Genomic DNA, 19,397 nt, shown 5'->3' with positions numbered 1-19,397 from the left:
CTCTTTAGGTCTCTCTTTGGCCCTGATTCACAGCCCCCTCAGCAGTCAGTGCTGGGACACCACACCTGCAGCAGAAGCAGTCAGGCAACCCGGCACTGACTTCCTGTCTGGTCAAGCCTCGATCATAATGGTGTTACACCCTGGTTCTTTATTATAGAGATAGAGATTACAGTTTACATTAAATATTATTTTATATTAGTTTTAGGTATACAATATAGTATTAGACAATCATATCCCTTAAAAAGTGGTCCACTCAATATTTCAAGTGCCTACCTAACACTGTAAATAGTTATTACAATTTTATTGACTATATTTCCTATGCTATACTTACATCTCTGTAACTATTTTGTAACTACAAATCTGTATTTCTTAATCCCTTTACCTTTTTCAGCCATTCCCCTTCTCTCCACCCCTCTTGCAAACATCATTCTTTTGTTTCTGAGTCTGTTTCAGTTTTGCTTATTTGTTTATTTTGCTTTTTTTATTTTTTAGAATGTATCTATCAATGAAATCATATAGTATTTGCCTTTCTTTGACTGATTTATTTTACTTAGTGGTTGGCAAACTCATTAGTCAATAGAGCCAAATATTAACAGTACAACTACTAAAATTTCATTTGAGAGCCGAAAACTTACTTCTGCGAATGGGCCACAAAGATTCAATTACACTGTATGTGCATGCCTGCACTTGGTATTTTGTGGAAGAGCCACACTCAAGGGGCCAAAGAGCCATCTAGGTCCATCTCTCCTGTCTCAAATGGTAAGGCTTAATTCATTTTTTTATGGCTGAGTAGTTTTCTATTGTGCATATGTACTGCAGCTTTTTTACACACTTGTCTATTGAGATGGACACTTGGGTTGATTCCATATTTTGGTTATTGTAAATGATGCTGTAATAAACATGAGGGTGCATGAATTCTTTTGAATTAGTGTTTTGGGTTTCTTCAGATATACTATATCCAGAATTGGAATTGCTAGGTTATCAGGCAGCTACATTTTTACTTTTTTGATGTGACTCCATGTTGCTTTCCACAGTGGTTGCATCAATCTGCTTACTCACCAACACTTGCTATTTGTTGGTTATTGATGATAGCCATTCTGTCAGGTGGGAAGTGATACCTCATTGTGCCTTAATTTGCTTTTCTCTAATGATTAGTGTTGTTGAGCATCTTTTCATGTCTATTTGCCATCTGTATGTCCTCTTTGGAGAAGTTTCTATTCAGGTCTCTTTCCTTTTCATTAATTGGATTGTTTTTTAAGAATAGTTAATTTTATAGGATTTTTTATGCATACTTATATGCACATATATGTAGGCATATACACTCATTTCCTATACACATATAGATACAAATATATTTAATTAACTATCCAATTAGTCTAGAAAAGGTTTTGCCTTTACCTTATTTTACTGAATATTTAGATTAATAACAATACATTGAATCTTTCAGCTATTAATTATGTATATATTATGTGTATATAAATATATATATTAATTATATAATATTACTATTAACACCTTCTTACAGCATCTACAAGAATAAACTCAAAATGGATTAAAGATTGAAATGTAAGACTAGAAACCATAAAATTCCTAAAAGAAAACATAGGCAGTAAAATCTTTGATATTTCTCTTAGCAACATTTTTCCTGATATATCTCCTCTGGCAAGAGAAACAAAAGAAAAATAACAAATAGGACTAGGTTCAACAAAAAATAATTTTGCACAGCAAAAGAAAACCATCAACAAAATGAAAAGAGAGCCTACTGAATGGGAGAAGCTATTTCACCAATAATACATCCGATAAGGGGTTAATATCCAAAATTTGCAAAGAATTCATACAACTCAACACCAAAGAAACCCCAAACAATCTAATTAAGCTCCTATTTATAATTAAGTTTCATGTATAAAATTATGACTACTCTCTTTTTTTATTGGCCAGAAGATAGCAAGATTTAGTGCTAAGTTACAGCATCAAAATATAAGTTCCAAATTGTATTGCAATGAAATACCACATTTTGGGCAGTAAATGTTAATAATTGGGGCATTAAGGACCCAGATTCTAAGACAAAAATATTGAGAATGAAATGGATGTTGTATTTGAAGTTCTAACACACAGACTACCACAAATCTCTCCCTTTAATAGGGTGCAGCTGCTTGTATATTAAGTCATTTTAGTTGTATGAAAGAGAAAAATTCAGTGAAAGATATGTGTGCCATTATTTCACACAGAAAATGTTTTTCATTGTCCACTTTTGAAAGGATTTACCACTTGAGAACTATTTTATGGCAAACCTGGACTGTGGAGTGCTGGTCTGCTCTTTTTCCATTATATTGAAGTAAAAACCCTGGGATGAAGCGGTTGGGGGCGAGGGGGGGGAGTCCATTAGCACGTTGACCTTACACTAGTTACTGACAGAATCAGTGTTTGGGACTTGCATTTCACAATGTACAATCTGGAGAGGGCAAACATCCTCAGAAAAGCAAGAGTGGGAGGTAAAAGGGTTTGCCTCTGCTTCAATAAAGCCTTCTCTATTTGTGTTCATGTCAGGTCTACACACCCATCACCGGGAAGAGTGAAAATTTACAAACTGAGATGTTGGAGTGCTCCAAGGCCAGATAAGGAATTTTAAGACTGAGAGGGAGGGCCCTAGTGGGCTTCATAGAAACATCAGATAATTTCCCACAAGAGCCTTTCATCCTCAGAAATTGTGCAGCTGACTCTACATTTAAAGTCATTAAAAGTGGCTAACAAAATACCTTCTGCAGGGGACATAATATAAAAGTGAGGATTATTTGTAGGTGAAGTATGATATTTCTTCACAGTGTGAAGAAACACTCACACACACACACACACACACACACACACACACACACCTTTAAAGGGTTTTAAGAGTACTCTCACTCCAAAATGTCATTTCCTTCACCCTCCTTATTATCTTTTAAATTTTTATTTCTAAATAATTTACCATGGTAATATTTAAAGATTATCCTATTTTTTAATCTCTTACATCCAATTTTTTCTTTCTTCACAAACTATATATATATATATATATGTATTGTATATGATATATATATATATATATATATATATATATATATATGTGGTTTTTGGTTTCTCCTTCTCAATATTATACATACTTATTCATCTTCACGCTCTTCCATTCAAAGGAAGATATGAAGATATGACCCAATGTGAATCCTTAATTGGATACTGATTATACCTTCAGTTATCTTCAAAGTGATGTTGTTCCATGAATTGTCCTCTTTCCCACTTAATTCTTCAAATTCTCCCAGCATATAATATAAAATAAGTAAATTACTCTTATCTTAAAACCAAATAATACTCTATTCTGGTTCTCATAACCCTTTATCATGTGCCCTGGGCTTCTCTATCTTCAGAAATAAGATTAGTGATTACATTGTGTTTCCTCTATTTCTTTACCAAGGTGCACTGACATTTATAGTATCATAAATTATAAAAATTTATAATATCTCAAAGTTTCTGTATTTTGAACACCCATTTGTTCAAAGTAACCACAGCCCACAGTCACAATTGATAGAACATTGTGCTTCCCTGACTTTAGCTTCCCTAATCCATATCTCTCTTGGCCAAAGAATGATAGAGAAATCAGACAGACATTCATGAATCTGAGCCCATGAAATGTAAACTCAGGACTTATCAAATGCCAGGTTAGCTGTGTATACTACAGATAGAGGAAGCCTATCTGTATAGATATAATAGAAATGGAGAGATGAGTAGGGAGCTTCTGAGAGAATAAGCAGAATAGATTTGTTGGGGTCCCACTGGCTTTTCTGTTCTTAACTTTTAGTTCTTACTGTTGACTGGTTAATTTTTTTACTCTGAATTTCACAAGCTGTGCCTACATAACTATATTATTCTTTCTCCTTAATCTTTCAAGTTGGTTTCATATACCTGAAACTAAATAAACTTAACTCAGGTAATAAAGAGATTTCCTAAGGATATTGTAATTCTGTTTTACCATTATCTGATTGCTTGGCCTACATATTTATATGCTATATTTAATTTTAAATTATTATTTTTTTAGAATTTGATACATTCAGTTTTTAAGTTAACAATTCAAGTTGGTTAAATGAAATGGAAAAAAACAGTTGCAAACTTAAATTCAGAAGAGGTTTTGGTTTTCACTTTTTATGGTAAAAATATTCTTCATAATACGGAGGATTGATATGAAAACTAATAGAAATATAATCAAATTTATTAATTTATGGATCACTTAGCAAATTATATACTGGAACACATAGCCATTATTTGATTTTTTTTATCAGTTTCAACTGAAATATTAGTATTTGTTTGAATTAAATGTTTACTACAACTTTAGCTCCATACCTTGACTAATACATCTACTCAATCCTATAATCAATAATACACAGTGATTCACACAATACCTTTAACAGGTACTGTGTGAATCACAGTACCTTTTAAATATAGCCTTTAATTATTAGAATTAAAGGCTGTATGTAATGCCACAATAAAATACTACTTTGTTAACTACTGGATTTTCTTTCTGGTGGAAATTGGCAGCTAGCATAACATATACATCCTGTTCAACAAATTAGAAGCAAACAGGCCAAATAAATAGCTCAACCAGTTATAGACAAACTAGTGGCTCAGTGCACAAAATTTGTGCGGGAGGGGGAGGGTTCCCTCAGCCCAGCCTGCACCCTCACCAATCGGGAACCCCTTGGGGGATGTCCGACTGCTGGTTTAGGCTGATCTATGGGTCTGCTGGCTCCTAACCACTCACCTGCATCCCTGCCTGATCACCCCTAACTGCCCTCCCCTGCTGGCCTGATCTTGCCCCCAACTGCCCTCCCCTGCCAGCCTGATCTTGCCCAGTCTGACTCTCTTTGTTTTTTCTCAGCAGTCCTCCAGGCCTCCTTACCTCCCTGTGTCCCTCTTCCTCTTTTCCAGCTGGGAAGGGGTAGGGATAGTGGGGGCTGCTCTCCCCTCTGTCAGTCTTCATTTCCATCCAGGCCTCTTCAGGCCTAGTCTGTTTTGTTCCTTCATTCTCAGAGAGGCCTTGAGAGTGAGCTGGGAAGAAGGGAAAGAAAAGAAGAAAAGGCTGTGAGTGGGTGGGTGCTGGGTGTATCTGTGCATGTGTGAGGTTGTGAGTGTGAGAGCTGTCCCCGTCTTCACTGACACAAGTCTCCACCCACAAGAACCTGCTGCATGTGCAGCCTGGGCAAATGGCTGAGTCTTCAGTCATTGCAGATGTGATGGACCCAGGGTTTTTATATATACGGATGTGAAGTTTAGGTAGAATGGAGTAAGTTTTGAGATGGAATATTCAGATGCATACTTTAAAAAATACTATGTAACTGGGTAATGATAGTATTCTCATTGACATAATCTATATATATATATACTGAGTGGCCAGATTATTATGATCTCTGAATGCATAATAATCGGGCCACTCAGTGTATATAAAGACCCAGTGTCCCTAATGACCAAAGGCTTGACCTAACACTAGAAGTCAGTGCTGGGTTGCTGTGGCGACACAACACTGATTGCAGCTGGTGCTGAGGCAGCGACTCAGTAGTGACTCCTAGAGGGGCTGTCGAATAGGCCCAGAGAGAGGCCTGTAGAGAGAGAGAGACAGGGTCTGATCTGCAGCCTGAGTGGCAGCTGTTGATCAACCATTGTCTTTCTCTTTCACTTAGGCTTCACCAGCAGCTGCACCTCTGTTGCTCTCCAGGCCTCTGTGAGAATCCTAATCAACCCCACCCCTTTGATTAGGCCTAGAGATAGGCCCAGAGATGCTGACTGGCATAGAAACTGACAAATCAGAACCGAATCTTGGTGAACTGTGAAGCAGAACCTAAGGTGGGGGCTGAGGAGGGGTTTTAAGGGCAACAGCTGTTTGGTGTAAAGTGTGAGAAAGTGGTTCAATTTTCTAATGACTGCTTTGGCAGTATACTGCAAAAGGCTGGCTATTAGTACAGATACATGAAATATGTGTTTTTCTTTGCCAAGAGCATCTCCTCCTGACGAAAAGGCTCTCCCCCCTTCCCCCGCTTTTAAGCAAGCCCATCCTATATAATCTATATAATAAAAGAGTAATATGCTAATTAGCCTGGGAGATCTTCCGGATATTCTTCCAGACAAAGCCATGGTGGTGGGAGTGAGGCAGAGGCTGTTAGGGGTGATCAGGCTGGTAGAGGGGCAAAGTTGAAGGCAAGCAGGTCGCAGGGGAGGGCATTTGGGGGCCATAGGCCTGCCAGGGAGAGCAGTTGGGGGTGATCAAGCTGGCGGGGTGGTGGTGGGGGGAAGTTGGGGATAATCTGGCCAGCAAGTGGGGTCAGTTGGGGGCAAGAAGGCTGGCAGGAGGGCAGCTGGGTGCAAGCAGGCCAGTAGGCAGAGTGGTTAGGGGTTATCAGGCAGGCAGGTGAGTGGTCAGGAGCCAGCATCCCTAGATTGCAAGAGGGATGTCTGACTGCCAGTTTAGACCGTAAACTGGCAGTCAGACATCACCTGAGGGGTCCCAGATTGAAGAGGGTGCAGGATGGGCTGAGGGACACCCCTTCCACTCCTGTGCATGAATTTCATGCACTGGGCCACTAGTATAAAATAATTTCTGTTGAAAATCCTTTTGACTCAGAAGTGTTAGATATTTTTGATGGATAGATGAATACAGAAAAAGAAATGTTCCCTAGTCAGTATGATAGGAAAGACAGTCAAATACCTTTTCATTAGTTAGAATACTTTCAAAATGGCAAAGCATAATGAAACTTTTATTTTGTTGCTGTTGTTTTGCCTTTACCTTTTTATCTTAACATTTCTTCTTCTTTTTCAAAATGCATCTTATGTCTTTTTTAATATTTCTTTCCTCTAGCCCTCCAGTTCTTTATTTTAACAATTTTAAATTTTTTTTATTAGTGTAGCTATTTTTATCTAGTTATTAAGAAGATCTCTGTCTAATTAATTTAATTAATCCCAAGATGTAGAATACTAGTAACAAGAGTTTCTCCCTTCATTTGTTCCCTCAGTTATCAATTACTAAGTTTCTACCATGTGCCTCACACTGGAAGTTACTGAGACACAGAGTCTGGCCCTTTAAGGAGATACCAGAGGCAAATAAGAAAAAGAAAAAGAAAAAACTACTATGAACTGTTGGTTATATTAGCAGATGTATTCATATGTTAAACATACAATTTGGAGCATGACTAATTCTATCTGGGAGTAGAGGCAGAATAGGTTTAGTCTTAAAATCCTAAGGAGAAATGTGTAGAAGGAGAAGAAATACATTCTAGGAAAAAGAAATATTTGAAATTTATGAAATTTTAGAGGTAGCAAATACTTTATGATTATTGACAAATAATTCACTTTGGGTGGACCATATTGTGAGCAAGAGTAGGTAAAAATTATATTGGAGAGAGAGAAAATGGTTTAGTCATAGTAAAGTTTATGTAATATGATGACATGTTTCATCTTATACTGTAGACAGAGGAAGCTATGAAATATATTTAAGCCAAGAGCAGAAAAATAGAGTGTATATTACAGAAGATCAAGACTTAGATTGGGGATTCATGGAAGTTATATTTTGGAAAATGGCATGTTACGAGATAATTATCAAAAGAAGGTAAACTATTTACTATCATGCAGATGTAAAAATAAACATGTTGAAGATTTTATTTAAGTCATGAAGAGAACATACAGATGCTATGTATTGAGAGGCTGAATATACAAGGGATAACAGCCAGATCACACATGACAATGGTATTCTGGATCATAGCCTTTTCAGCAACCAATCCAGGAAGCCACAGCACAACTTCTAGAACAATCAGCAAAAAGGACCAGGATTTGGTCAGTGGCTTCCAACTTCTCTAATTTTTATTCCTGCTTACAACTCTGGGTGAGTTAGAGAAAGCTAAAATTCTCCCCAAACTACCCCCATTTCTAGTTACCCTGACTCCAGCTTCCACCTGTCATCAACCTCTTCTTGGGCATACTTAAAGTCTTACCTTTTTTTCATTTCCCCCACTTCCTTGCTTGTTGTTGAGTCTTTGCCTAACACAAATGATGGCAGCTGACTCTCTTGTGATAATAAGTTCTGAACAAATATCCTCTGTTTGTTCTCAGATGGTAGGCCTTTGTTTATTTGCAGTTTTCCTGGAAGGTCAATCAATCTAGATTTTGCCTCATCCATTGAAGTGGAATACAGTCTTCAAACAAGTGTAAAGCTTACAAAGATCCTTTGTGCAATGGTACTCATGGCTTGTTGAATCTATATGCACTTAATCTGATGATTATCTCTTACAGAAAGCAGTGACTATAATTTATCCTACAGGATGCTCTCTCTGAGCTCTTTAATCAAACGGGGAAAATAGAAATAAGATGAAAAGGGATCTCATCTTGTTTTATTGATAATCCGCAGCAAAGGTTGTTCAAATGTATGCTAGTGCTGTGAAAAACACAAATAAACTCACCAGTGTGTGAAGCTGGCCTAACAAACAAGCTTATAGGACAAATGTCTTAGTGTTCTACCATATTTTTTTTTCATGATAAACAACATTTTAAACAGTACACCTCAAGACAGAAATACAAAATATAACAAAATTGGATGAAAAGAAAGTCTGATTCCATTGATGATAGGATCTAGTCAGAAACAAGTGGAAACCAATAACAAAACTCAGGGATTAAATTGAGACAAAACAATGAGAAATTTAATGTAGGATTGGACTCAAACTCAATGGTTCTGATTTCTCACATTGACACTGTCTCAGTACTTCACTGTAGTGGCTCTTTGCTTTGCCTTTGTTCAGTGTTCCTCTAGATCAGAGCAATCAGTATCTTTGTTCCTTCCTTGAAGTGGAAAACAGTATACCTGGACAATCATATCCTAAGGGTTTGCTGAAGTCTCTATTTTCTCAAATATTCAATCAAGACTTAAAAAGATGAATTTCTCTTATGACTCAGTCCTGATACATTATGTGTATAGTGTTATAATTTGTTCACAGAACAAGGAAAATAATGTCATTTACTTCCTTTTAATTTTAGCAGAAAAGGATGTTGAATTTTAAAAGTTACTTTATAATTTTGTTTAAACCCAATCCATAATTTAGAGCATGACATACCTAAGGAGATCTAAACATTCTCTACTGATAAATTCAAGGCTATGTAAACGTCTTACATTTTTTGTAGAGTTATATTGAGAGTATTCCTATATTTAACTTATTGATATTGTCTGCAATGGGTGATGATTATTCTGAGTTGGTAACACCTTTTTTGTGAGTTAACTATGTCCTCCAGAGATCACCTTTCTGGAAGTCTAACATAGATAGCCTTCTGAAACATGAAGAAGATGTGTTCCTTGAGCTGTACAAACAGGATTTTAACTCAACTTCATTGGAATCATCAAAAACCTACTGTTAATGAAATAAAGCAAGAAAAAGAAATAAAAGGTATGAGATTAGGAAGATGTAAAACTACCCTTGTGCCCTAAATGGTTTGGCTCAATGGATAGAGTGTAGGCTTGAGGACTGAAAGCTCCCAGGTTCAATTCTCGTCAAGGGCATGTAAGTTGGTTGTGGGCACATCCCCAGTAGGAGGTGTGCATGTGGCAACTGATCTATGTTTCTCTTTCATCAATGTTTCTGACTCTATTTCTCTCCCTTCCTATCTGTAAAAATCAATAAAATATATTTTAAAAAGCATCCTTGTTCATAAAAGACAGGTCTATCTATGTAGAAAATTTGAGAAAATGGACCAAAAACTTTCTGAAAAATTATAGCCTGGTTATAGGATATAAGGTTAACATACTTAAAACAATCACTTTCCCATATACCAGCAATGAACAAGTGGAATTTGAAATGAAAAACTCAATATTTACATTAATATTCTACAAAATTAAAATTTTAGATGTAAATCTAACAAAATTTATATGCAATTTATTTATTATTATTTTTAGTATATTTTTATTGATTTCAGAGAGGGAGGGAGAGGAAAAGAGAGAAACTTCAATGATGAAAAAGAATAATTTATTAGCTGCCTTTTGCATGCCCTCTACTGGGGGTTGAGCCTGAAACTAGGCATGTGCCTTTGACCGAAATTGAAACTGGGACCCTTCAGTCCACAGGCCAACACTCTGTCCACTGAACCAAACTGACTAGGGCTATAATCAATTTATATGAGGAAAACTACAAAAGTATGATGAGTGAAATAAAAGAACAAAGTAATATGAGATTTTCATATTCATGCTAGGAAGACTCAATATTGTCAATATATTAGTTATTTTCACTTGTCCTATAGATTCAGTACATTACTAATAAAAATCCCGTAAGTTATTTTATGAATATTGACAAACATAAGCCAGAGTTTATACAGAGAGGCAAAAACAAATGAACAAACAAAAGACAAACAAAAAACAAAACATAATAGCCAACATGATTTTGAAGGAAAAAAACGAAGTTGGAGGACTGATGATATTCAACTTCAAGACTTAGTATAAAACTATGGTAATCCAGACAAGGGGGTATTGTTAGAGAGCTGAGAATAGTCAAGTGAACTTTGGAAAAAGAGCAAGAGCAATACAGTGGAATAAAGAGCATCTACAAAAAATAGTTAAACAACTAAACAAACAACATGCAAAAAATAATCTAGACACAGACCTCATACCCTTCAGAAATATTAACTCAAAGTGGATCATAGGCCGAAATGTAAAACTATCTTCTAAAAGATAACCTAGATGACCTTGAGTATGGTGATTCCTTTTTTAGGTACAACAATAAAGATGCAATTTATGAAATAAATAATTGATAAGTTGAAATTTATTAAAATTAAAACTTCTCTGTGAAAAACACTGTCAAAATAATAAAAAGACTAGGCATAGACTGGGAGAAGATGCTTATAAAAGACACACCTGACAAAGGCAAAACATTACCCAATATGTACAAAGAGCCCTTAAAACTCAACAAAGAGGAAAAAAACAATCTGATTAAAAAAATGGAGGGGGGGAGTGGGAAAAAACTTAAAGCTATATCTCATCAAAGATATATAAATGTCAAGTAAGCATATTAAAAGATGTTACACATAATATGTCATTGGACAAATACAAATTAAAAAAAAACCCACAAAATTAAATACGACTACACAATTATTAAAAGGTGAAAGATTTATGCGATCTGAAGAGAAACCAGAGCATACACAATTATTAGAATAGCCCAATCTGGAAGACTGACAGCACCAAATGCTGGTGACAATGTGGAGCAACAGGGATCTCATACATTGTTGGTGAGAATACAAAATGATACAGCCACTTCAAAAGAGAGTTTGATGGTATCTTCATCAAACTAAGGATGCTCTTAATCACAGATAGTAACCTAAGAGATGTCCAGAGGAATGGAAGTCATTCATTTAGTGGCAGCATAGGGTGTATTTAAAAGGTTAATAGAATAGTTTATTTCTAAAACAGAGGAAGGGAGATGGGGGGAGGAACTTCATTGATCTGCAGAGGAATTGATGCCTTTTATATTTAGACAACCAGATGTCATTGAAACATTTTAACAAGGAATTGGCATAATGTGATGTTATTTTAAAAGGGTTGATCTGTTTGGTACAAGCAAGATGGATTGTGAAGGGTTGCCATGAAATAGAGCAAGTCCAAGTTGAGACAAGATGTGAGGTTAAAAAATATTATATTTGTCTTATTTTCATATTTTATCTTACCTACCAAATAATGTACATTTTCATGTATTATCATTTTGAACCTGGTTATTAGAAAACCAGATCAACAGGTTAATGTAAATCAGAAATGAAATAGGCATATCATGTTTTAAAGAAAAAAATAATTCTTTGGGTGAACTTTATATAATACAGGGTAAACAATGAAAGGTTAATTTGGATGACAATGTGTTTTAATTTTAGATGTCAGAGACTGGTATGGAAAAAATAGAAAAATCAGGTGAAATTTTGATTTGAAGGAAAAATAATCAGTTTATTATCTGCTGAAATTCAGTATCCTAGTACATCTACTCCAATGTGTGCATCTAGAAATATATGGCATTGGAATGGTTATTAATAAAGATTTGGAAGTCTTTCCTATATATCCTTACCATTAAATTTATGAAACCATATTAAATTACTTAGTGACATAAATTTACACATACATTTTCTTCTAAACAACACATCCAATTCTTAACATTAAAACAATTCCTCACTAATTTCAACCACTCAGATAAAAATTTGTGATAATTTGAAAGCAGCTATGCCATTTGTTGAAAACAGAATTTGTCAAGTAAATCCAAGGGTAATCAAATTTGTATATAGAAGAAACAGTAAACTGCTCAAGAGAACAAATTGTTTTCAAATATTTAAATGTGTTCAGGGAAAGCAGTCATAAAATGAATCACATATCTTGCGCAATAGATTACAAACTTTCAGAGTTCAAAAACAACATTTTCGCTTAGCAGGCATGGCTTAGTGTTTGAGCATTGACCTATGAACCAGGAGGTCAAGGTTCAATTCAGATCCCAGGTTGTAGACTCTATCCCCACTGTGGGGAATGCAGGAGGCAGCTGATCAATGATTCTTTCTCATCATTGATGTCTCTATCTCTCCCCCTCACCCTTCCTCTGAAATCAATAAAATATATATTTAAAAACAATGACATTTTACATGTAGTTTGGGCATACTAATTAAAATACCTTGAGTAATTGAAAAATATTTATTGACGGAAGAAATAATTGATTATTTCAATGACTCCTTCCAACATAAACAGTAATGGTAAAAACGAACATTAGGCAAAAGTTGGAGTACTGTCCATGGTACTTGCCAGACATGATTTTTTGGGCGGAAATCACTACTGAGCATAATTATAATAATAGGTACTTTATCTTATATAATAAAAGGATAATATGTAACTTGTCCCCTAGACTGGGAGTTCCACCAGAGGGTTGGCTGGCCGGTCAACCTTTTGAGTCCCTCTACCCTCTGCAGACCTACCCCAATTGTCCCTGATCAGGCCAGCTGGCTGGACCCAACCCATGTATGAATTTGTGCACTGGGCCTCTAGTAGGTTTATAATGAGGAGTAAATAAAATAATGCATATGAAGAAAGTAATGAAAATACATAATTTATATTCAGTAAATTTAAGATAAAAACGACTGATAATGCATGTTAAGAAAAGCTTGCTGTTCCTTCCAGTCTAATTTCATATTACTCCTAAAGAGACTTTATATAGACATGAATAGACTGAGTTAAAATATACTGATTGGTTCACAGTACCTTCAGTGGACCTGCAACTGTTATGACAAAAGAAAATAAAGTTAGTGCCCACCTGGAGCTAAATCTAGGCATGCTTTCTCTTTTCACTGAGACTAAGGAAAAAAGGCCAAGTCTCCAGGTATCTTTGCTTTGAGGTCCTTCACAAGGACACCTGGGGTAGGAGACTAGAATAGTTCTATTTTAGGTATTGGAGGAAAATACATATAGATATCTTGCTAACTCTGTTGTTCTTAAGCTATGTTCTTGATAGCTGATATGCTTTCCCTGGACTGGCCTTTTGTACCATCAGAACTTCAATAGTTCAGTTGAATATTACTGTAGATTGAGGGAAAGGTTTGAAAAAAGTTACTCTGCCCAAATCAGTCCCAGGTCTTAGAACTGACTGATTTGATGAAACGCAGTCCTTCTAATTGTCCAGTCAAGACATAAAAGAGACTGCAATAGTATTTGCACCAGAGTTCATAGTAATATAGAAGTAAAATGGGAGAATGGAAAGGTTATTGTGACTTCACTGAACCAGGAATTTGAAACTTAAAAAAAAAAAATTTCTTCCCATTTCTATATGTTTGCATATTCATTGACTCCCTTTACAATATTGTAGTTTTTTACTTTGGTTTCTATGCTTATACTATTTATGTTGAAAATATAAACATATTTTCAGATATACTATTTACAGTATGTATCTATGACTTATCTTAATTTTGTATGTTCCATGAATATTTATTGAGAATCTTCTCTTTGTAAGTCAATATGCTAACATTCTGAAACATGCCAAAAGAAATTAAATATGCACTGCTTTTATGAAAATTTAAATGTAATGTAGATGAAAAGTAGTATAAATAATGCAATAATGTGGGGGTAAATATTTTAAAATTTGAGAATTGTGAGAACATCAATGTAAAAATAGGTCTCCATGAAATAGAAGATGAAGAATTAAGTTATACATATACAGTTTGATATAAAGTGTATATGTATATACATATGCTGAATATATGAAAGAGGAGAGTGTTAAGAGTGGAGGAAGTGCTCTGGCATGGTGCTTCAATGGGTTGGAATATCATTCCATACACAGAAATGGAGTGGGTTTGATTCCCAGTCAGAAAACATACCTAAGTTTCAGGTTTGATCCTCATTTGTGGCACATAGGGGAGGCAACTGATCTCTCTCTCTCTCTCTCTCTCTCTCTCTCTCTCTCTCTCTCTCTCCTTTCTTCTCTGACTAAAAAATCCATAAAAAACATGTTCAGGTGAGGATTAAAAAGCCAAAAGAGTGGAGCAAGCGAAGGCATATATGACAACAAAAATAAATAAACAAATCCATGAAAGTAAGAACATAGAGGAAGACTTTTTATTGGCTAGGATTTTAATATACTTTTGCAACAAGCTCTCAGATTGTTCTTTGGCTTTCATTCTTTAATATATATTTAATATAATATATATAAACCCAAAATCTATACACACACTGTGAATAATTATAAAGACAGTGTTTATTAAAATACACTTCATTTTCCAAATTGTGCTATTAGCTGTTACAGTGTGTATAAAATTTCTGAGGATACCCTGCATTTTTTGAACCTCAACTGTTTATCAGATACTGTGGGATTGGGCAGTGAACAAAACAGCCTAAAATCCCTGCTCAAATGGAGTTTACAGTCTAACAAATGACAAAAACTCATCAAATTAAAAAAAAAAAAAAAATATATATATATATATATATATATATATATATATATATACTAAATGAAGACAAGAGCTTTGAAGAAAAAATGAAACAATGTAAAAAAACAGTGAGTGCTGGAGTTGTGAAGGAGAATTTCTAGTTAATAGATCATTGCTGAGCAAATTACAAAGCTTGACGTATGTCTGGGGAAAGAACATTTCTAGCAGAGGGAAGAGGCCTGTAAACTCCCTGAAATCGGTGCAAGTTTGGAATACTCCAATGTGTCTATCAAAACAACTTACACCTGTTGGTAAATTGCAAGATAAAATCTCCCCTAACCAAGGACACTTGAGAGCAAATAGTACATCCCTCCCTCACTAACCAGAGAATACATAGCTTAAATCAACTGGTCTGGAAATAAAGAATTGAGACCCAACTAACGCCATTTGTGCCAGCTAAACCCAAGGACAGATGAAATCAGGGGACTAAATAACAAAAACCTAATAAAAGCCAGACACACCTAAGATAAAAAGAAAAAGCTGACCAAAGAATCATCCCAAACTCCCCTGTATGCTCATTATGATGCATTAGCATATTAAAAACACATCTGGAAAGCTGATGAATATTCTGCTAAAAAAAACTCCCCAAGATTCTCACCCACAGGAGAAAAATTAATAAAAGTCCTCTGGACAAAGACTCGGGGATGCTTGCTCAGGGGCATGCCTATGCCTCTTCCAGGGCATGAACTTTTTTATTTCTCCCCAGGAGACTTGCAACCAGGGGAGCAGCAGGAGCAGCCCCTTGTCCTAGGCTTACCCTTGAACCTGTCCTAAATGACTTCCCAGTGACTAACATATTCCCTGCCTTGGATGCATTTCTAATACATTTCCAGAGAGCCAAAGCTGAGCATGTCTCACTGTCCCCAGCTTTAATAAATGTACTCTCAAAATCACTTAGACTAGTTTTGTGAAATCTTTTCTACATGAAATCAGGGATCCACACTGCAGGCAGACTAAGGCAGACCCGCTCTGGGTTGGTTCATGTCCAGTAAGAACCATAATCTAAATTATGTTCTTGCTGTGTGTAAAATAGAACACAGGGAAACAAAAATACAAGAACAGGAAATGAGTTAAAAGTTGATGGCAATAACTCAAGCAAAATATAAAAGTAGCCTAACTCAGCATTTTACTATGCAAATGGTTAAAAATAATGCTTTCAAGGTATATTTTGAAGGTTAAACAAATTGAATTTTCTGGTGTATTGAGTATGTGGTTTGAGTGACACCAAGTTCTTTTGCTCCAGGCTACTGGAATAAGTAGAGTTACTTTCACTAAAATGGGAAATAAAACACATTTGGGGGAATATCTGGAGTTTTATTTTAGAAATTTTAAGTTTGAAATGCATACTTTATATTCAAGTAAAGGCAGTTTAATAAGATTTTTTTTTGTACTTTAAGAGACAGTTTAATATTTAATTCTGGATGAAAATTCATGTCTAGAGATATAAATGTGGAGCTGTCAGAGTGAAGAGGGTACTTAAAGCCTGGAGACTTGATGAGAATGAAGAGAGTAGGAGTATAGAATAAACAAAGTATTCATGGACTGGATGAGAGACTGCAGGTTTCTCCAATGATTACAGAATTTGAACTCAAATTATGAAACTTAGAGAGTGCAATGCGTTGATACAAGAGAAACTTAGAGAGTGCAAAGGAAATATTATACAAGAGAAAACTGATATAGAATTGGAATGAAGTTTTGTGTTTTTTAATAAAGACATAATCTATCAAATGATACTCATAGTCCAATTAAGATTGAGAATTAAACATAGGATTTAGAAATGGGAAAGTCATTGAAAATTTGACCATTAGGTGAGCATGACCAACTAACATGAGTTCAACCAAGAAAGAATGGAAAGAGTGTGGTAAAGGAGTAGAATTTTCCTAAAAGATGTTATGTGCTCATTCCGGGTTGTCTGCTGCAACAAAAGAGTGACTTTCTTTTTCTCCCAGCAGATGATTCTGTTATCCTCCAGAACCCAACTAACGTTCCAAAAAAAATTCAAGTCCAATGGTATTGAAGTTGTCTACTTATTTCCCCATTGAAAGGACAAATTTCTAAAGATTGCTCTGTACAAAGTAGAATAGCAATGCCCATGCATTGAAACACAGAACCACCTTTTATGACAAGATTAGAGCACCAGTGCATGAAACTTGTGCATGAGTAGGATCCCTAGACTTGGCCGGTGATCAGAGCCTTCCATGGCTGCCAGCTGCTGTGCAGGGCCTCTTTTCCCCAGATGCCAGCCGCTGGCCCAGGCTTCCCTTCCCCAACTGCTGGCTAGGGCCTTCTTTTGTTCCCCAGCACCCCCTGGTGGTCAGCGTATGCCATATGAGCAATCACTCTTTCAGTCAAACAATTGTGGGGATAATCTGAATATTAGGCCTTTATATATATAGACTAGAGGCCCAGTCCATGAAATTTGTGCATGGGAGTGTGTGACCTTTAGCCCAGTCTACACCCTCTCCAATCTGGGACCCCTCAAGGATGTCTGACTGCCAGTTTAAGCCTAATTCTGGTAGGGTCAGGCCTAAACAGGCAGTCGGACATCCCTTTCATAATCCAAGACTGCTGGCTCCCAACTGCTCGCCTGCCTGCTTTCCTGATTGCCCCTAACCACTTCTGCCTGCCAGCCTTATCACCCCCTAACCACTCCCCTGTCAGCCTTATTGATGCCTAACTGCTCCCCTGCCAGCCTGTTTGCCCCTAACTGCCCTCTCCTTTAAGTCTGGGTCCCCCCCTCAACTTCCCTTTCCTACAGCCCTAGTCACCCCAAACTCCCCTCCTCTGCTGGCCTGATAATCCCTAACTTCCCTCCCCTGCAGGCTTAATGGCCCCCAACTGCCCTCCCTTGCACATCCGGTCCCTCCCAAAAGCCCTCCCCTGCTTGCCATCTTGTGGTGGCCATCTTGTGTCCACATGGTATCAGTCATCTTTGACCACATGGGCCAACCATCTTGTGTGTTGGAGTGATGGTCAATTTTGCATATTATAATATTATTTTATTAGATAGGAGGATTAGATTGGATAGAGACCTGGTGCACAGGTGGGGGCTGGCTAGTTTGCCTTGAAAGGTATCCCGGATCAGGATGGAGGTTCCCTTGGGGCATGAGGTGGGCTGGGGGAGAGGCCTGTGGTGGTTTGCAGGATGGCCATGCCCCTGGTAACCCAAGTGGAGGCCCTGGTATCTGGGATTTATTTATCTTCTATAATTGAAACTTTGTAGCCCTGAGTGGAGACAAGCCTCCTGCTCACTCCATGACCACAGCCATTTTTGTTGGGATTTATTTATCTTTTAGAATTGAAACTTTGTAGCCTGAAGTGGCGGCCAAGGCAGGCCAGGGCTGCCGAAACTTGGCTTCCTCCATCACGGGGTACAACTGAAGCCTCCTGCTTTCTCCAGCTCTGTGGCTGCCACCATTTTTGTTGAGATTTATTTATCTTCTATAATTGAAACTTTATAGCCTTAAGCAGAGGCCAAGGCAGGCCAGAGCAGGTGGAAAGCTTGGCTCCCTCCATTGTTGAGGAAACCCAAGCCTCTTACTCTTTACATGGTGGCAGCCATCTTGGTTGGATTAATTCGCATACTTGCTCCTGATTGGCTGGCAGGCGTGGCTTGTCAATATATAATGAAGGCATGGTCAATTTGCATATTACTCTTTTAGTAGGTAGGAAAATTGAGCCAAGTCCCAGCATGACCCTTTGGAATGATGGAAACATGATGGAGAGTTGTATTCCTTTCTTTTGCTGAACTTAGTCTTATAAGGTTTTCCTTTCCCCAATGAAACCTACTTTTTATTTTTATTTTTTATTGATTTCAAGAGGAAGGAAGAAGGAGAGTGAGATAGAAGCATCAATGATGAGAGTGAATCACTGACTGGCTGCTTCCTTCATGCCCTCCACTAAGGATGGAGCCTGCAACCTGGGCATGTGCCCTTGCCTGGAACTGAACCTGGGACCCTTCAGTCTGCAGGACAATGCTCTAACCACTGAGCAAAACTGGCTAGGGCAAAAGCTACTTCTTAATACATGTTGTGTGCTGTGGAATTTTACTCTGTAGTGTGAAAAAATATGGTAGTTTCTTTTAAAAGTGCTGCAATATTCACCTCCTACATCCATACTCTTTGAAATGTGACTTTGCCAGTCTTCCCATAAATGTGGGATATTTCCACTGCTTCTTTATTCTGGCATTGCAGTAGAGTGTATCAGAGGTGACGTTTTGACAATTATAAGAATAGATCTCAAGAGACCTGGACTCTTAGTCTTGTTATTCAAGTACTTTGTGCAGATGAGGCCATTCTGGATAAGCCAGTAGATCTGCCAGCTTACTGAAAATGCAGAAATGAGCCAAATCTAGATCAACAGAAATGTCCACCTGACTTATGATAAATCTGAATATTGTTTTATGTTACTAAGTT

The sequence above is a fragment of the Pipistrellus kuhlii genome, unplaced genomic scaffold, assembly GCF_014108245.1.
Source record: "Pipistrellus kuhlii isolate mPipKuh1 unplaced genomic scaffold, mPipKuh1.p scaffold_m20_p_2, whole genome shotgun sequence".
Taxonomy (NCBI): domain Eukaryota; kingdom Metazoa; phylum Chordata; class Mammalia; order Chiroptera; family Vespertilionidae; genus Pipistrellus; species Pipistrellus kuhlii.
Note: the sequence above shows the minus strand (reverse complement) of the source record.